We start from the raw sequence: 21,016 nt of genomic DNA, 5'->3' as shown, positions 1-21,016 counted from the left end.
TTGAATATTTTGTAGAGACAGGGTGTCACCATATTTCCCAGACTGGTCTGGAACTCTTAGGTTCAAGCAATTTGCCCACCACAGCGTCCCAAAATGTTAGGATTACAGGTGTGAGCCACAGCGCCTGTATATATGTGATTTATTTTTTAGAAAATATTGAAAATACAAGGGTAAGTGAGGAGATTTTAAAAAATTCTTCACATGTATTTCCCAATGAATAGAAGTTCATATAATGAACTCTCACTTGGAGGGTAGGAGAGTGACTGTTTCACCTTTTCTTCAGTCATATTGAGAATTACAAATTATAAAATTTTTAGCTAATTTTACATTGAAACAATGTCATTGTTGTTTTAATTTTAATCTCTTTCATTACCAATGAAGATGGATCTTCTGGGAATTGTCTGTTCATGGCCTTTTTAATGGTTTATTAGTGCTTTCCTATCTATTTTATGACCTCTTTATATAAGGCACTAACCTAACGTTTGTCATATTTGTGGCCCATATGTTTCTAGTTTTTAAATTGCCTTATAACTTATTTATGGTGTTCTTTTGCATCTAAATGCTTTTGTTTATACATTGCCAAGTTTGCATATTTACATTGATACTTTTTATCATTCTTTGTAAGCTTAGGAAAACTTTCGCACCCCAGAATCAATGTACAATTTACATCTACTTTCTCCTAGTAGATAAATGAAATAAGTGCTTTCATTTCTCACTTTTAAATATTTAAATAACATGGAATTCAATTTGATGTTGTATAAATTGCAAGCCAGCAAAGTTGATTTTTCCCCAATACTAAATTTATTGAACAGTTCATTCCTTAATTATTAGATTATTCAATCTTACACATTCATATAGGTATGTTTATATATACAGACTATGCGATCTAATTGTTTTATTTTGTTCTAGTATCAAATTAAAAAGAGGCCGGCCACGGTGGTTCACGCCTGTAATCCCAGCACTTTGGGAGGCCAAGGTGGGCGGATCACGAGGTCAGGAGTTCGAGACCAGCCTGGCCTACAAGGTGAAACCCTGTCTCTACTAAAAATACAAAAATTAGCTGGGTGTGGTGGCTGGAGCCTGTAATCCCAGCTGCTCGTGAGGCTGAGGCAGGAGAATCACTTGAACCCGGGAGGTGGAGGTTGCAGTGAGCCGAGATTGCTCCATTGCTCTCCAGCCTGGGCAAAAAGCGCAACACTCTGTTTCAAAAAAAAAAAAAAAAAAAAAAAAGAAAGAAGAAGAAAACTTCTATACTCATACACTTAAAAATAGCTTAAAAATGCCCTTTCCTTTTTATTCTCTTTTACAAAACTTTCTCAAATGTTCTTTAAATTACACATACACTTTTATTTTCTCTGGAAGATTTTATTTTAATTGCCTCTATTTAAAAACTATTGTGTACTTGAGTCATTTTATTTTTAAAGCCCATTCTAAGAAACTTAACCATTCAATGAAGTTAATTTACTTAACTTTATTGGCATCTCTGATATATTCGAACTTCTGTCATTTTGTTGGCAAGTTTTCTATTTTTCTTTTATTTGTTTTTTAGCTGCCTTGCTCATTAATTTGTTTTCTGATTTGCTAGAGTATATATTTGTTTCTTATTATTTTTGTTGAAACAATATAATGTTTATGACTTCTCACTATAAAGGATAAAAATTTTATCTCAATATTTTCAATCTTTGTAAAGTTAATATACAGTGATGTACTTAATCTATTAGTACAGAATTTTTGCTTTAATAATACAGTTCTTTTTTCAGCAATAACTTTTGGATTAGTCATCATCAAGTAAAATACAAACACTCCAATAGAAATATAGATATCATTCAGAAATGGGCAATTTATAAAAGATAACAAATTTCTACTAATGATATCACAATTACAAATTCCATGTGTAAATACGAGCATATTAATTATTACCTGTTAATTAAAATATGTATTTTTTAATTATAGGAATTAGCTTTAAAGGGAAGAGGGAGAAATTAATTTTTACATCTATTCTTGGGTATCTTTCTGGTGAGAATTAGTATCAAAAGCCTTTGAAATGATCACCTATTCTGACCTAGAATTTCTACTTCTAAGAGTTATCCAATGAGAATAATGGCAACTATATGAATAAACATACCAAAATAATCAAACAGTATTTATAATAATGAAAAAAAAAACTATTTAAATATCCCACAATAAGAATATCTATCATTTATCAAGGACTTGCTATGTGACATACATATAATTTTATACATAATTTTTACAACAACCTAGGGAGGTAGGTGCTATTAATATTCTTGTTTTATAGATTTGAAAACTGATACATATGACTAGTAATGGCTCATGCCCAATTGGAACCCAGGCAGTCTAGTTCCAGAATCTAGGCTTTAACCAGTGATACAACAGCTGCTTCTCAACAATGGCCAATTTAATTTAATTTAGTCAGTCTAAACAATATGAGATTAATCGCCTTCATTCCATTCTATACTCATACAATGGAATAATCTACTTCTATGCTTGGGTTCCTGACTTTGATTAGCTTCTAATTTGGTTTGATCTATGAGTACAGTCTCAAAAAATATGCATGAGGGTTACAGTTTCTGAGTCACATCATTGTCACCTTTATAAAAAACCAACAATCTGGTTGGATATTAAATATTTGGGACACAATCATTTCTTTGCAAAACTTGATGTATGTTTCCCCATTGTAATTTAGCACTTTATGTTGTGTTATGAATTTAATGTTTTAAAGTTGTGAAAATTTTTGGACCAAAAAAAGACTAAATTTATTCTGTTTATATATGAAATTATTTTCAGGAATGTATTCTTCCTTTTTGTCATCAAATACTTTCTTTTATGCTCAGTATCTTTCAATGTCACTGAGTGATTATCTATCTGGTTTTGGTTTTAACCTAGAATTGGAACGAGATTTTATAGGACCTCATGCTTCCATATAGCTTAGAGAGGTGGGATGAGCGTCTTCCCTCCGGTGTCTTTTTCTCAATACTTTCACAACTTTGCAGTATAAAAACAAAGTTCAGGTTAATAAGTACAGCCTAATTGCAAAGCCTAAGCATCAGTGAACCTCTCCAGGGTTGCTGGATAAAGAAAGAATTACTCTGACACTTATGATCAGATATTCTAAGAGTATGGATGCATTTGGAGTCAATTTTGAGCAATTTAATGAATGAAAAACTACACTCCATTTCTATTTTTTCTAGCAGTTTTGTGTTTCCATTTTTATTTTCAATTTTCCCTCTAACTAAACTTTCTGTATATCTGTGTTCACTTTTCCTCTTTCAGCTAGTTGTATGCCTTAGAATATCAATTTTGGGAAGAGGTAGCAGAATTTTTTTCTGTCCCATAAAATGTCTTTACTATATATGAGGGAATCATATAACTTTTTCTATTCAGTGTGCTTACTGTATTCTGAGGTAGGAACTTACAGTAGGGAAGAGTCTGAAGGTCTTTGCCTTCAAACAAAGATATTAAGGTATTGAGATACCTGCCTTGCTCTGCTTTGAAGGATAGATCACAAGGATACAGTCAAAGGAAGTGTTGTTTTATGATTCACATCATCCACGATGGAGGTAGCAAAAAGTTTCCCAAATAGCAGCCAATGACCGTCTCTTTAGCTCTCAGTGCTATTGCCAGTTTTCTTGCAATTTTATGGGAACATTGCAAGGAGATATATAAGAATAATTTAGCCATATTAAGTCAAAACACTCTCTGCACCCCTTTTTCATGTTATGAAAAATATCCAACAAAACATGCATGTCATACGCACTTTATACTTGTTTCACGTGTAATATAGATATGTACTCTCTTTTGATCTTCTTAAGATTTTGTCATGCACTACTGACTTCCATAAAAACATTAATGAACAATGCTGGTATTTTAGGGTACATATAAAAGGTAGATAACAGTATACTTCAAATAGCAAAAAACAAACAAACAAAATAACTGGGATTTCTTTATTAAATTGCTTAATGAAAACACTTCACTGCATTGTCCCAAAATCAGGATTTCCCTTTTTGTTCCTAGACAATATGTTCCTCAGATGTACTGCCTTTGGTCCCCATGCTCTCAGATGCACCCTCTCCCTGCCCCCTGCTGCCCAATTACATAGAGAAAATTCAGGTCTTCCTGGCCTCTATCTTCAAACTGTAAGATAGTAACCCAGACCACCTTCAGTCCTCAAAAAAAAAAAAAAAAAAAAAAAAAAAAAGGCTATTAAACACCTTACACTTACACACAAGCATCAATGAATCATATTTTGTTATTTAAAATATAATGCCCCTATGATACTAGTCAAAATAACTTTTCCAAAAACATACAATGCTATCTCCAAGAGAGAATCTGGTGAATAAAACTTACTCCATCATTTTATGTGTAGGTAGAGATAATTAAGAAAAATGGCTGTATTAATTGTCTTCAATATTAGCTAGCAAATTCTGCCTCACTTCCAAAGACTTTTCACTCTTCATGGATCTAGAGTTTTATTCTCTTCTTATGTACTTAATTTTTTTTTTTTTGAGATGGAGTCTGGCTCTGTCGCCCTGGCTGGAGTGCAGTGGCCGGATCTCAGCTCACTGCAAGCTCCGCCTCCTGGGTTCACGCCATTCTCCTGCCTCAGCTTCCGGAGTAGCTGGGACTACAGGCGCCCGCCACCTCGCCTGGCTAGTTTTTTGTATTTTTCAGTAGAGACGGGGTTTCACTGCGTTAGCCAGGATGGTCTCGATCTCCTGATCTCGTGATCCACCCGTCTCAGCCTCCCAAAGTGCTGGGATTACAGGCTTGAGCCACCGCGCCCGACCTTAATTTTTTATCTATTTAAAAATTTAAAAATATTTATTTAAAATATTTATTTTTTATATCAGTTATTTGGCAGCTAGGTATCTAAGACCTTGTTGTATCTCTTATGTTGCTGTTAAAGTTAAAAGAGATTAAGAGTCTAAAACTGTAATATTTTGTTCATTATTAATTTTGCATTAATTTCATTATTTGGAATATTACTTTAAAATCTTCTTTATCGTATTTAATTTTTTTAACCTCTTCTCAAATTTTGTCCCCAAAGGAAGTGCCTTGTTTACCTTGCCCTAGGCCCAGCCTTGAGAGCTCAGTAAACAGATACCTTATACAAATTAAAAATTTACCAGTTGGGCTCTTTGGCTCTGTATTCAACTGCAGAAATTGAATCTTAAGCCCAAACCTGGGATTTTCTGTTGATAGCGTATTCCCAGGTTGCCAGTTGTTTCTCTAGATCTAGATTTGTGCCTACATGTGAGACTCCCCATTGCCTTACTCTCTGATGCAGTATGGGCCTCTTGCTTGCATCTTAACCATCAACCTATTTAGTGACCATTACTTTCCAGACTGAATATGCATTTCAGGATAATCCCCTGTTGATAAACTCTTTCATGATGCCCAGTTGACTCAACTCTCATCCACTGTTTAACCTTGTATCCAGTGTACTTTGTATCCCCACTGTACAATCAGGTTTCCTCATTTCTCAGTCTATAAACGAAGCCTGCTACTATACCAATGGCTATCTCTAAGCTGTCTCAAAGCTTTCAGTTTGGTACATCAATTCCCAAATGCACTTATTCTGCCAAATCTTATTCTGACTGATAAAAATGTGAATAATTTCATAAAAGTCAGTAGAAGAAAAAATTCCAAGGAGAAGGTTATGGTTCAACAGTCAGAAATGCTATACAAAAGGTTGAATGATTAAAAATTAGGCAAAGGCTATTGATTTGATTATTTTATGGTTTTCCTGGATTTCATAGATGGTGGAATTTCATCTTTTTTAAATCAGCACATATTCATTAAAGGCGAATGTGCTAAGTCCTGCTCATTTCTGTAACAGCATTACATAGCTTAAAGCAGATACTCACAAAATAAATATTGTTACATCTCTTAGCTTTCACCTATCTTAAACACAATTTCAGTAGAATTAGTAGTAAGACCTTGATAACCTTTATGGAAGATTTTCAGTATAATGGTTAAGGAAGACACTAAAGTGCAAAATGAAGAGTGATGGGGATAAAGTAGAGTTGGCAGGTAGATTTTTTTAAATTTGATTATAAGAGAAGAAAGAGCCTTGGCTTTAAAGGGAAAAATTATTTGTTTATTTTGGTGGTTATTGTTTTTTGTTAATATATATTCATTATAGGTGAGATTTGGGCTTGTTTTCTGATAAGAGGTGAGGATGCAGCTGATAGGAACCTGGAGGATGTACTGACAAAAGAAAATTATGAATCAAAGTTTTAGAGGAGAAGAATTATAAATAAGTTGCACGTGAAATTATTCACCTCACGAAGAGTAGGCCTGTCTATCTGCTACAAGAGAAGCAAATACACATGAAGAAAATGAGTATTTTGTATGTTTGTGCTAAGGAGTGAATTGGAATATTTGTCTAATGGCCTTGATGTTTTTTTCCATTCATATACCATATTTGATCTCCAAATGGTGTGGTTTTTGGGAGTAGAGCTAAAATCTATTGACAAGCAAAGAATATTTGGGACAATTTTACAAGAACTATGATGGAAAGAGATGCATAAAATATTTGACAAAAGGCATTGAGAGCCTATTGATTTCAGGTAGCATGAATTAATGGTAGACCCTATGTATTAGTCCGTTTTCATGCTGCTGATAAAGACATACACAAGACTTAGAAATTTACAAAAGCAAAGAGGTTTATTGGACTTACAGTTCCACATGGCTGAGGAGGCCACACAATCATGGCGGAAGGTGAAAGGCACATCTCAAATGAAGAGAAGAGCACAAGAGAAGAGACAAGAGAAGAGAGACCTTGTGCAGAAAAACTCCCCATTTTAGAACCATCAGATCTCATGAGACTTATTCACTATTATGAGAACAGTGCAGGAAAGACCTGCTCCCATGATTCAATTGCTTCCCACCAGATTTCTCCCACAACACATGGGAATTGTGGGAATTACAATTCAAGATGAGATTGGGTGGTGACATAGCCAAACCATATCATTGTGCCCCTGACCCCTCCCAAATCTCATGTCTTCACATTTCAAAACTAATCATCCCCTTCTAACAGTCCCCCAAAGTCTCAACTCATTTCAGCATTAACTCAAAAGTCTACAGTCCAAAGTCTCATCTGAAACAAGGCAAGTCCCTGTTGCGGGAAGTCAGGGACCCCGAATGGAGGGACCGGCTGAAGCCATTGCAGAAGAACAAAATTGTGAAGATTTCATGGACATTTATTAGTTCTCCAAATTAATACTTTTTTATAATTTCTTACACCTGTCTTCACTGCAATCTCTGAACATAAATTGTGAAAATTTCATGGACACTTATTACTTCCCCAGTCAATACCCTTGTGATTTCCTATGCCTGTCTTTGCTTTAATCACTTAATCCCATCATCTGCATAAGCTGAGGAGAATGTATGTCACCTCAGGACCTTGTGATGATTGTGTTAACTGCACAAATTGTTTGTAGAGCATGTGTGCTTGAACAATATGAAATTTGGGCACCTTGAAAAAAAAACAGCAATGTTCAGGGAACAAGGGAGATAACCTTAAACTCTGACTGCTAGTGAGCCGGGCGGAACAGAGTCATATTTCTCCTCTTTCAAAAGCAAATAGGAGAACTATCACTGAATTCTCTTTTCTCAGCAAGGAACATCCCTGAGAAAGAGAATGCACCCTTGAGGGTAGGCCTCTAAAATGGCTGCTTTAGGGGTGGCTGTCTTTTAGGGTCGAAGACAAAGGGATGAAATAAGCCCTGGTCTCCTGCAGTGCTCCCAGGCTTATTAGGATGAGGGAATTCCCACTTAATGAATTTTGGTCAGACCAGTTGTCTGTTCTCAAACCCTGTCTCCTGATAAGATGTTATCAATGACAATACATGCCCAAAACTTCACTAGCAATTTTAATTTCTCCCTGTCCTGTGGTCCTGTGATCTCACCCTGCCTCCATTTGCTTTAAGATATTTTATTACCTTGTGAAGCATGTGATCTCTGTGACCCACACCCTATTTGTATACTCCTTCCCCTTTTGAAAATCAGTAATAAAAACTTGCTGGTTTTACGGGTCAGGGAGCATCATGGAACCTGCCGACATGTGATGTCTCCCCTGGACACCCAGCTTTAAAATTTCTCTTTTTGGTACTCTTTTCCTTTATTTCTCAGACCAGCCTCTGCTTAGGGAAATAGAAAAGAACCCACGTTGAATATCAGGGGTGGGGGTTCACCCAATAAGTTCCTTCCACTTATGAGCCTGCAAAACCAAAAGCAAGTTGGCTACTTCTTAGATAAAATGGGGGTACTGACATTGTGTAAATACAGTCATTCCAAAAGGGAGAAATTGGTCAAAACAAAGGCGCTACAGGCCCCAGCCCCATGCAAGTCCAAAATTCAGCAGGGCAATCAAATCTTAAAGCTCCAAAATGATCTCCTTTGACTGCATGTCGCACATCCAGGTCATGCTGATGCAAGAGGTGGGGTCTCATGATCTTGGGCAGCTCCACTCCTGTTGCTTTGCAGGGTACAGCCTCCCTCCCTGCTGCTTTCACAGGCTGGCATTGAGTGTCCGAGACTTTTCCAGGTGAATGGTGTAAGCTGTCAGTGGAACTACCATTCTAAGGTCTGGAGGACAGTAGTCCTCTTCCCACAGCTCCATTAGTCAGTACCCCAGGAGGGACTCTGTATGGGGGCTCTGAGCCCACATTTCTCTTCCACATTGCCTAACAGAGGTTCTCCTTTGAGGGCCTCCCTCCTGCAGCAAACTTCTGCTTGGACCTCCAGGCATTTCCATACATCATCTGAAATTTAGGTGGAGGTTCCCCAAACCTCAATTCTTTACTTATATGCACCTGTAGGCTCAACAGCACGTGGAAGCTACCAAGGCTTGGTGTTTGCCCCCTTTGAAGCCATGGCCTGAGCTCTACGTTGGCTCCTTTTAGTCATGGCCGGAGTGTCTGGGAAACAGGGCACCAAGTCCCTAAGCTGTACATAGCTTGGGACCCTGGGTGCAGCCCGTGAAACCATTTTTCCTTCCTAGGCCTCTGGGCCTGTGATGATGCCGCTGTGAAGACCTCTGACATACCATGGAGACATTTTACCCATTGTCTTGGAGATTAACATTTGGCTCCTTATTACTTATGCAAATTTCTGCAGCTGGTTTAAATTTCTCCTTAGAAAATAAGATTTTCTTTTCTATTGCATTGTAAGGCTGCAAATTTTCTGAAAGTTTATGCTCTGCTTGCCCTATAAAACTGAATGCTTTTAACATCACCCAAGTTACTTCTTGAATGCTTTGCTACTTAGAAATTTCTTCTGCCAGATACCCTAAATCATCTCTCTCAAGTTCAAAGTTCCACAGATCTCTAGGGCAGGGGCAAAAATGCCAGCAGTCTCTTTGCTAAAACTTAACAAGTGTCAGCTTTGTGCTAGTTCCCAACAAGTTCCTCATCTCCATCAGAGACCACCCCAGCCTGGATTTCATTGTCCATATCATTATCAGCATTTTGGTCAAAGCCATTCAACAAGTGTCTAGGGAGTTTCAAGCTTTCCCATATTTTCCTGTCTTCATCTGAGCCCTCCAAACTGTCCCAATCTCTCCCTGTTACCCAGGTCCAAAATTGCCTTCACATATTTCTGTATATTTTCAGCAGTGCCCCATTCTACTGGTTCCAATTTACTCTATTAGTCAGTTTTCATGCTGCTGATAAAAATATCCCCAAGACTGGGCAATCTACAAGAGAAAAAATGATTTATTGGACTTACAGTTCTACGTGACTGGGGAGGCCTCTCAATCATCCAGAAGATGAAAGGCACATTTCACATGGAGGTAGACAAGAGAACAGAGAGCTTGTGCAGGAAAACTCCCCTTTTTAGAACCATCAGATCTCATGACACTTATTCACTATCATGAAAACAGCATGGGAAAGACCTGCCCGCATGATTCAAATACCTTCTACTGGGTTCCTCCCACAACACATGGGAATTGTGGGAGTTACAACTCAAGATGAGATTTGGGTGGGGACACAGTCAAACCATATTACCCTATCAGTAATTTTGCTGATCAACTAAAAAAAGTGACATATTGGAAATGAGAGATTAGTTGAATACATCATTGTTGTATCCTTATTTTATGTTTAATACTTATTGCCTTAAACAAAATATAAGGTTTTGGGTGCAGAAGCCATATCATATTATTTATTACTCTCAAATTTTCCATGATGCTTAACATGTTGTAGATGTGTATCATATATGACACAAATAATTAATTGATAGTGAGTGCCTTTCATAAATATCAAATGAGATTTGTTATTCACCTTGAATCTTATCATGTTAGTCTTAATCCAGTGTTATATATTTATATACCAATGTATAAGTAATTTCCAAAAACTCAAGGTAATCATTTTCAGAAATGATGGTGATACATTCCTAGTTAACAAAAAAGGATATATTTTAGAATAGCTACCAGATATGGAAGAAAGAAAATGTAGTGCTGCTTAAAAAGTGTACAAATTATTTATGTAGTATTTACGGCAAAGAACAATTATAACACGCCAGAAATCACTCAATTTACTTTAAGGATTATGCATTATATTGTGAAATGTTTGTTACATAATTACAGAGCATTGGAATCTGTCTACCGCTTTATATTACATAGATGGCTTATGAAATATTTATAACTGGTCCCAAATCACTCTAAACACATTTACATTATTTTAAGTTATATATTTTGATTATGCAATGTTCACTAAAAAGAAATATACTATTTGTAATGTAAGAGAAATTGCTTACTTTCCAATAAACACCTGCAAATTGATAGTGTTTTAAGTGGCTACTGAAGTACTTTAAAGCATGAATAAGCTTGCTTGAGAGTAGTGGATTTAAGACTTGCAATAGCATTAGAATTCATTTTTTCTTAAACAGATTTGCAAAAGTTATACATGAACATATTTTAACGCATTGAAGTATAAGGTAACTTCAATAGCTTAGCCCCCATCCCAGTCACAATACTTCTCTGAATTCATTTTTCATGTAATCAGGTAAGAGAACAGCCATCCTGGCAGAATCACTGGTTTAGACTGGAGTTCCATCTACTCAGCATTGTCCCAGCACTTCTCCAACTACAACAGCCATGGAACTACTTTTGTGAAACCCCTTAGAATCCAATAAACAATATGGAAACCTGTATTTTGGATAATGTGCCATTTGTACATTCTATGATAACTATTTCACGGCCTTACTGGAGAGAACCCTGCCAAGAGAAAACATTAGTTTGGAAGTAAAAAGATGTTGTTAGCAAATATTCACCAGTTTTTAATGATTGTATGGAAGTTCCTTGGTAATATGGAGAATGGTATCAAGTAGCATGTCTTTTGCTGCCATGATTTCGAGATTCCATTTATTTTCATGATAAACTGGAAACTTAATTCTTTTTCTTTTTTTTTTTTTTTTTTTTTAAATTTATTTATTATTATTATACTTTAAGTTGTAGGGTACATGTGCATAACATGCAGGTTTGTTACATATGTATACTTGTGCCATGTTAGTCTGCTGCACCCATCAACTCGTCATTTACATCAGGTATAACTCCCAATGCAATCCCTCCCCCCTCCCCCCTCCCCATGATAGGCCCCGGTGTGTGATGTTCCCCTTCCTGAGTCCAAGTGATCTCGTTGTTCAGTTCCCACCTATGAGTGAGAACATGCGGTGTTTGGTTTTCTGTTCTTGTGATAGTTTGCTAAGAATGATGGTTTCCAGCTGCATCCATGTCCCTACAAAGGACGCAAACTCATCCTTTTTTATGGCTGCATAGTATTCCATGGTGTATATGTGCCACATTTTCTTAATCCAATCTGTCACTGATGGACATTTGGGTTGATTCCAAGTCTTTGCTATTGTGAATAGTGCTGCAATAAACATACGTGTGCATGTGTCTTTATAGCAGCATAATTTATAATCCTTTGGGTATATCCCCAGTAATGGGATGGCTGGGTCATATGGTACATCTAGTTCTAGATCCTTGAGGAATCGCCATACTGTTTTCCATAATGGTTGAACTAGTTTACAATCCCACCAACAGTGTAAAAGTGTTCCTATTTCTCCACATCCTCTCCAGCACCTGTTGTTTCCTGACTTTTTAATGATCGCCATTCTAACTGGTGTGAGATGGTATCTCATTGTGGTTTTGATTTGCATTTCTCTGATGGCCAGTGATGATGAGCATTTTTTCATATGTCTGTTGGCTGTATGAATGTCCTCTTTTGAGAAATGTCTGTTCATATCCTTTGCCCACTTTTTGATGGGGTTGTTTGTTTTTTTCTTGTAAATTTGTTGGAGTTCTTTGTAGGTTCTGGATATTAGCCCTTTGTCAGATGAGTAGATTGCAAAAATTTTCTCCCATTCTGTAGGTTGCCTGTTCACTCTGATGGTAGTTTCTTTTGCTGTGCAGAAGCTCTTTAGTTTAATGAGATCCCATTTGTCAATTTTGGCTTTTGCTGCCGTTGCTTTTGGTGTTTTAGACATGAAGTCTTTGCCCATGCCTATGTCCTGAATGGTACTACCTAGGTTTTCCTCTAGGATTTTTATGGTATTAGGTCTAACATTTAAGTCTCTAATCCATCTTGAATTAATTTTCGTATAAGGAGTAAGGAAAGGATCCAGTTTCAGCTTTCTACTTATGGCTAGCCAATTTTCCCAGCACCATTTATTAAATAGGGAATCCTTTCCCCATTTCTTGTTTTTCTCAGGTTTGTCAAAGATCAGATGGCTGTAGATGTGTGGTATTATTTCTGAGGACTCTGTTCTGTTCCATTGGTCTATATCTCTGTTTTGGTACCAGTACCATGCTGTTTTGGTTACTGTAGCCTTGTAGTATAGTTTGAAGTCAGGTAGCGTGATGCCTCCAGCTTTGTTCTTTTGACTTAGGATTGTCTTGGAGATGCGGGCTCTTTTTTGGTTCCATATGAACTTTAAAGCAGTTTTTTCCAATTCTGTGAAGAAACTCATTGGTAGCTTGATGGGGATGGCATTGAATCTATAAATTACCTTGGGCAGTATGGCCATTTTCACGATATTGATTCTTCCTATCCATGAGCATGGTATGTTCTTCCATTTGTTTGTGTCCTCTTTTATTTCACTGAGCAGTGGTTTGTAGTTCTCCTTGAAGAGGTCCTTTACATCCCTTGTAAGTTGGATTCCTAGGTATTTGATTCTCTTTGAAGCAATTGTGAATGGAAGTTCATTCATGATTTGGCTCTGTGTTTGTCTGTTATTGGTGTATAAGAATGCTTGTGATTTTTGCACATTAATTTTGTATCCTGAGACTTTGCTGAAGTTGCTTATCAGCTTAAGGAGATTTTGGGCCGAGACAATGGGGTTTTCTAAATATACAATCATGTCATCTGCAAACAGGGACAATTTGACTTCTTCTTTTCCTAACTGAATACCCCTGATTTCTTTCTCTTGCCTAATTGCCCTAGCCAGAACTTCCAACACTATGTTGAATAGGAGTGGTGAGAGAGGGCATCCCTGTCTTGTGCCAGTTTTCAAAGGGAATTTTTCCAGTTTTTGCCCATTCAGTATGATATTGGCTGTGGGTTTGTCATAAATAGCTCTTATGATTTTGAGGTACGTTCCATCAATACCGAATTTATTGAGCGTTTTTAGCATGAAGGGCTGTTGAATTTTGTCAAAAGCCTTTTCTGCATCTATTGAGATAACCATGTGGTTCTTGTCTTTGGTTCTGTTTATATGCTGGATTATGTTTATTGATTTGCGAATGTTGAACCAGCCTTGCATCCCAGGGATGAAGCCCACTTGATCATGGTGGATAAGCTTTTTGATGTGTTGTTGAATCCGGTTTGCCAGTATTTTATTGAGGATTTTTGCATCGATGTTCATCAGGGATATTGGTCTAAAATTCTCTTTTTTTGTTGTGTCTCTGCCAGGCTTTGGTATCAGGATGATGTTGGCCTCATAAAATGAGTTAGGGAGGATTCCCTCTTTTTCTATTGATTGGAATAGTTTCAGAAGGAATGGTACCAACTCCTCCTTATACCTCTGGTAGAATTCAGCTGTGAATCCATCTGGTCCTGGACTTTTTTTGGTTGGTAGGCTATTAATTATTGCCTCAATTTCAGAGCCTACTATTGGTCTATTCAGGGATTCAACTTCTTCCTGGTTTAGTCTTGGAAGAGTGTAAGTGTCCAGGAAATTATCCATTTCTTCTAGGTTTTCCAGTTTATTTGCGTAGAGGTGTTTATAGTATTCTCTGATGGTAGTTTGTATTTCTGTGGGGTCGGTGGTGATATCCCCTTTATCATTTTTAATTGCGTCGATTTGATTCTTCTCTCTTTTCTTCTTTATTAGTCTTGCTAGTGGTCTGTCAATTTTGTTGATCTTTTCAAAAAACCAACTCCTGGATTCATTGATTTTTTGGAGGGTTTTTTGTGTCTCTATCTCCTTCAGTTCTGCTCTGATCTTAGTTATTTCTTGCCTTCTGCTAGCTTTCGAATGTGTTTGCTCTTGCTTCTCTAGTTCTTTTAATTGCGATGTTAGAGTGTCAATTTTTGATCTTTCCTGCTTTCTCTTGTGGGCATTTAGTGCTATAAATTTCCCTCTGCACACTGCTTTAAATGTGTCCCAGAGATTCTGGTATGTTGTATCTTTGTTCTCATTGGTTTCAAAGAACATCTTTATTTCTGCCTTCATTTCGTTATGTACCCAGTAGTCATTCAGGAGCAGGTTGTTCAGTTTCCATGTAGTTGAGCAGTTTTGATTGAGTTTCTTAGTCCTGAGTTCTAGTTTGATTGCACTGTGGTCTGAGAGACAGTTTGTTATAATTTCTGTTCTTGTACATTTGCTGAGGAGTGCTTTACTTCCAATTATATGGTCAATTTTGGAGTAAGTACGATGTGGTGCTGAGAAGAATGTATATTCTGTTGATTTGGGGTGGAGAGTTCTATAGATGTCTATTAGGTCTGCTTGCTGCAGAGATGAGTTCAATTCCTGGATATCCTTGTTAACTTTCTGTCTTGTTGATCTGTCTAATGTTGACAGTGGAGTGTTGAAGTCTCCCATTATTATTGTATGGGAGTCTAAGTCTCTTTGTAAGTCTCTAAGGACTTGCTTTATGAATCTGGGTGCTCCTGTATTGGGTGCATATATATTTAGGATAGTTAGCTCTTCCTGTTGAATTGATCCCTTGACCATTATGTAATGGCCTTCTTTGTCTCTTTTGATCTTTGATGGTTTAAAGTCTGTTTTATCAGAGACTAGGATTGCAACCCCTGCTTTTTTTTGTTCTCCATTTGCTTGGTAAATCTTCCTCCATCCCTTTATTTTGAGCCTATGTATGTCTCTACATGTGAGATGGGTCTCCTGAATACAGCAGACTGATGGGTCTTGACTCTTTATCCAGTTTGCCAGTCTGTGTCTTTTAATTGGAGCATTTAGTCCATTTACATTTAAGGTTAAGATTGTTATGTGTGAACTTGATCCTGCCATTATGATATTAACTGGTTATTTTGCTCGTTAGTTGATGCAGTTTCTTCCTAGCCTCGATGGTCTTTACATTTTGGCATGTTTTTGCAATGGCTGGTACCGGTTGTTCCTTTCCATGTTGAGTGCTTCCTTCAGGGTCTCTTGTAAGGCAGGCCTAGTGGTGACAAAATCTCTAAGCATTTGCTTATCTGTAAAGGATTTTATTTCTCCTTCACTTATGAAACTTAGTTTGGCTGGATATGAAATTCTGGGTTTAAAATTCTTTTCTTTAAGAATGTTGAATATTGGCCCCCACTCTCTTCTGGCTTGGAGAGTTTCTGCTGAGAGATCTGCTGTGAGTCTGATGGGCTTCCCTTTGTGTGTAACCCGACCTTTCTCTCTGGCTGCCCTTAAGATTTTTTCCTTCATTTCAACTTTGGTGAATCTGGCAATTATGTGTCTTGGAGTTGCTCTTCTCGAGGAGTATCTTTGTGGCGTTCTCTGTATTTCCTGGATTTGAATGTTGGCCTGCCCTACTAGGTTGGGGAAGTTCTCCTGGATGATATCCTGAAGAGTGTTTTCCAACTTGGTTCCATTTTCCCCCTCACTTTCAGGCACCCCAATCAGACGTAGATTTGGTCTTTTTACATAATCCCATACTTCTTGCAGGCTTTGTTCATTTCTTTTTCTTCTTTTTTCTTTTGGTTTCTCTTCTCGCTTCATTTCATTCATTTGATCCTCAATCGCTGATACTCTTTCTTCCAGTTGATCGAGTCGGTTACTGAAGCTTGTGCATTTGTCACGTATTTCTCGTGTCATGGTTTTCATCTCTTTCATTTCGTTTAGGACCTTCTCTGCATTAATTACTCTAGCCATCAATTCTTCCACTTTTTTTTCAAGATTTTTAGTTTCTTTGCGCTGGGTACGTAATTCCTCCTTTAGCTCTAAGAAATTTGATGGACTGAAGCCTTCTTCTCTCATCTCGTCAAAGTCATTTTCCGTCCAGCTTTGATCCGTTGCTGGCGATGAGCTGCGCTCCTTTGCCGGGGGAGATGTGCTCTTATTTTTTGAATTTCCAGCTTTTCTGCCCTGCTTTTTCCCCATCTTTGTGGTTTTATCTGCCTCTGGTCTTTGATGATGGTGATGTACTGATGGGGTTTTGGTGTAGGTGTCCTTCCTGTTTGATAGTTTTCCTTCTAACAGTCAGGACCCTCAGCTGTAGGTCTGTTGGAGATTGCTTGAGGTCCACTCCAGACCCTGTTTGCCTGGGTATCAGCAGCAGAGGCTGCAGAAGATAGAATATTTCTGAACAGCGAGTGTACCTGTCTGATTCTTGCTTTGGAAGCTTCCTCTCAGGGGTATACTCCACCCTGTGAGGTGTGGGGTGTCAGACTGCCCCTAGTGGGGGATGTCTCCCAGTTAGGCTACTCACGGGTCAGGGACCCACTTGAGCAGGCAGTCTGTCCGTTCTCAGATCTCAGCCTCCGTGTTGGGAGATCCACTGCTCTCTTCAAAGCTGTCAGACAGAGTCGTTTGCGTCTGCAGAGTTTTCTGCTGCTTTGTTGTTGTTGTTGTTGTTGTTGTGTAGCTGTGCCCTGTCCCCAGAGGTGGAGTCTACAGAGACAGGCAGGTTTCCTTGAGCTGCTGTGAGCTCCACCCAGTTGGAGCTTCCCAGCAGCTTTGTTTACCTACTTAAGCCTCAGCAATGGCGGGCGCCCCTCCCCCAGCCTCGCTGCTGCCTTGCCGGTAGATCACAGACTGCTGTGCTAGCAATGAGGGAGGCTCCGTGGGCGTGGGACCCTCCCGGCCAGGTGTGGGATATGATCTCCTGGTGTGCCTGTTTGCTTAAAGCGCAATATTGGGGTGGGAGTTACCCGATTTTCCAGGTGTTGTGTGTCTCAGTTCCCCTGGCTAGGAAAAGGGATTCCCTTCCCCCTTGCGCTTCCCAGGTGAGGCGATGCCTCGCCCTGCTTCAGCTCTCGCTGGTCGGGCTGCAGCAGCTGACCAGCACCGATCGTCCGGCACTCCCCAGTGAGATGAACCCAGTACCTCAGTTGAAAATGCAGAAATCACCAGTCTTCTGTGTCGCTGGCGCTGGGAGTTGGAGACTGGAGCTGTTCCTATTCGGCCATCTTGCTCCGCCCTCACTTAATTCTTTTTCTAAAGTTGTATGTAATTTACCTTGGGAAAATTCTTCATCAGAGAATAAAAGTTTCTAGTTTCTAGTCTACAACTGAATTTCTTCATCCTTAGCAACATAATATTTGCCACTTTCCAAGCTGTGTATCACACTGTGGTCCTTAACATGTCTCATTCTGGCTTATTGATGAGACATTGCCAAGAGCAATGTATTCTTTTATCACCAGGGAGTTATCATTCTACTAGTCTTATGATGCCTGCAGCTTAGAGGTTGGTGTGCCTAAATTGTTAAAAAATAGGTGTGAAATTGGACTAAATATGTTAAGAGAACTGTCATGACAACAAAGTTATTTCATTAGTTTTATGTTTCAGAAATATAAATAAAAATTACACAGTCTAGATGTAACCAACCATACTTAAATTATCATCATTTCTTGCTTCCCACTTACCAAAAAAATCAAGGTTCTACCTGTAATGCAACTATAATAATTTTCTTATTCATTAAAGTCTGGAAAACTGTAAATAAACTATTACATAACCTTTCAAACATCAGTATTTTCTATTCCAAGTTTAATATTCACAAAAATTCATATAAACTTAGGAACTTGAAAATGATATTTTAGAAGTTAGCAAAGAAGCCTTTCACCGACAATTTCAGGTGTTACGAGGAGAGAATATAAATACATAAAATTAAAGGTGTTTGGAAAAAGAAAACTCACTTGGAAACGTGAATTATCTTAGCCACAAAAAGACCATGGGCTTAAATGTTAAGTCAAATGTAGGATTTTCTGGGACAAACAAAAGGAGGCCTAGAAAAAGAAACCTACCTTGCAGAATATTGGCAATATTGAGGCAATAATAACCACAAATACTCTGGCATGAAATAGGCCTTTACTAATTTTTGTTCATTATTAAGTCATTCAGTAAAAAGGTTATGAGAACTTGCATCAATTGTAAAGGCTACTTTTAAAGATAAATGTGGGTGTTGGATTCATTCATACTCCAAACCTCAGCATCATATAATATGCCTTGGTAATGAACCTGCACATGTACCCACCTCCCCCGATTATAAAATAAAAATTTTAAAAGTATTATTTAAAAAAATAGTAAATAAAGGTATTCAAATGAGGAAGAGAAGAAAGAGAATGTCAAGAGAGTGCTTCCCTTCCAAGCAGTGAGCAGTATAATAAAAGACTCAAGAACATAAGGAAAGCTGGATATTAGTTAAGAAGCTTAACTAATACCCCCACTTATAATACCACACCTAATATCAATTGTGAACCCTTCATTGTGGCTGAAGAATAGATTTTCCAGAGGGAAGTGATGAAAAACGACAGGCTTTTCTTGATGCCTTGTTTAGGTTTTGTCTTGAAGGCTATAAAAAGCTGTTGAGACATGATACACAGGGATGTTACGTATCAGTTTTTATATTGGTAAGATCATTAGGATTAAAATGGACAAGAAAGGGGATGCTGAAGAATACAAGAGTAGTTAAACTTTTCTTATGTGGTAAATAGTCAAGATGTGGTGCAGATATGAATGGCAATGAGTTAGAATTTGAGAGATGTGGGATAGCAAAATTTGCAGATACTATGTTCCCACTAGATAGGGCAAGTAAGAGACCTAGAGAGATACAGGATTATTTTCACACTTGTTGCTTGGCAAATACTAATACCTATGATTTAGAGAGTGCTTTATCTTTACCAGGCATAGTACATAGTACCAAGGGGTTATATAAATTAACTCATATAATCCTCCTAAAAATTTACGAAGCAGGTATTTTCATTATCACTCTTTTGCAATAAAGAAAGTTGAATAACAGAGAGGTTACATAACTTCCTCATAGATAATAAGTGGCAGCAATGGGTTTTGGACCCATTAGATTTAAATTCAGAACCCACTTTTTAAACCATATTGCACCCCGTGATAGGATGAGTATACCTCATTGATCATGACAGGAAATAAAAGAGAAATACCTCAAGGTAAAATAATGAATTTATATCCAGAATTAGCTGACAGTGAGCATTCTAATAAGAATTTGGATGTATAGGTCTGCAACTCATTGGTGAGCAAGAAATAAAAATGATAGTTAAGTTAATAAAATAATAGATAACCTAATTTACTTTCTAGTTTGTGTAGCCACTTTCTTTTATCTATATATGATTACATTTATTTATTTATGTACTCAATCATTTAACCGGTGAGCACTGAGTATCTGCCACATGTCAGGCACTCTCCTTGGTTTTGTAGCTACATTGGTGAGAAGACAAAATAAAATTTCTGTTATGGATGAACTTAAATTCCAATTGGGAGGTTAAAATAGGTAAATAAATGTAGTAAATAAATCTATATATATTTCAGTCCTATGAAAAAAAGAGAGCAAACAAGTGTGATAGTGACTACTTGGACTAGGTAAGGACTTGATGCTGATTGGTCAGAAAAGATCTCAATGAGTATGTAGTATCTGAGATAGTACCTGAAACAAGGGGAAAATAAGCCATGAAAAGATTCTGGAAAAGGGGAACCTGTGGAAGAAAGACTGCCTGATTGGCCAGAATGAGTGAGGGAGAGAATAGTTTTGTAGAGCCTTATAGACAACACTAATATGTACTGATTCAGCAATACACATTATGACCAATATGTCTTCTGTCGGGTGAATGCTCATTCTACACCACTTGTTACATGTTTCATATCCCCCTGAATGTAGATGTGATAATTAGAGATTTTCCTTTAAGTTAAACTGGAAACCACTGAAGCTTTTCTAAGTAGTGCAGGACATCATTTAAGATACATTTACAAAGAGCTCTCCAGCTAATATTCGATTAATCAGATCGGAGGGATACACAAATTAGATTATCAGTTAGGTGATTATTGGAATAGTAGAAGTAGAAGGTAATGGGGATTGGCAAGAATGATAGCAGTACAGACGAAAGTATGTGTATGAAGTTTAACAAATTCTGTAACTCTCAGTCAATTCTATTTATTCATTGGTTGTAGGTTAAAGGGAAGGGAGAAATTAAAGAAGACTATTTGTCTTGAGGAAATTATATTTCCATTTACCAAAAGGAGAAAGACTGAAAGAAGAACAGCACTAAAAACAAACAAACAAACAAACATCACAAAACAAAACAAAACCAAGAAGAGTTCTATTTGAGCATTGACATGGTTTGGCTCTATGTCCCCACCCAAATCTCATCTTGAATTGTAATCCCCATGTGTCAAGGAAGAGACCTGTAATCCCCAGGTGTCAAGGGAGGGAAGTGATTAGATCATGGGAGCGGGTTTCCCCATGCTGTTTTCATGATATTAAGTGAGTTCTTACAACATCTGATGGTTTTGTAAACCTCTGGCATTTCCCGTGCTTGCACTTCTCTCTCCTGCCACCTTCTGAAGAAAGTGCCTGCTTCCGCTT

Source organism: Papio anubis, chromosome 6 (genome assembly GCF_008728515.1).
Source record: "Papio anubis isolate 15944 chromosome 6, Panubis1.0, whole genome shotgun sequence".
Classification (NCBI taxonomy): domain Eukaryota; kingdom Metazoa; phylum Chordata; class Mammalia; order Primates; family Cercopithecidae; genus Papio; species Papio anubis.
This window is presented reverse-complemented; position numbering follows the sequence as displayed.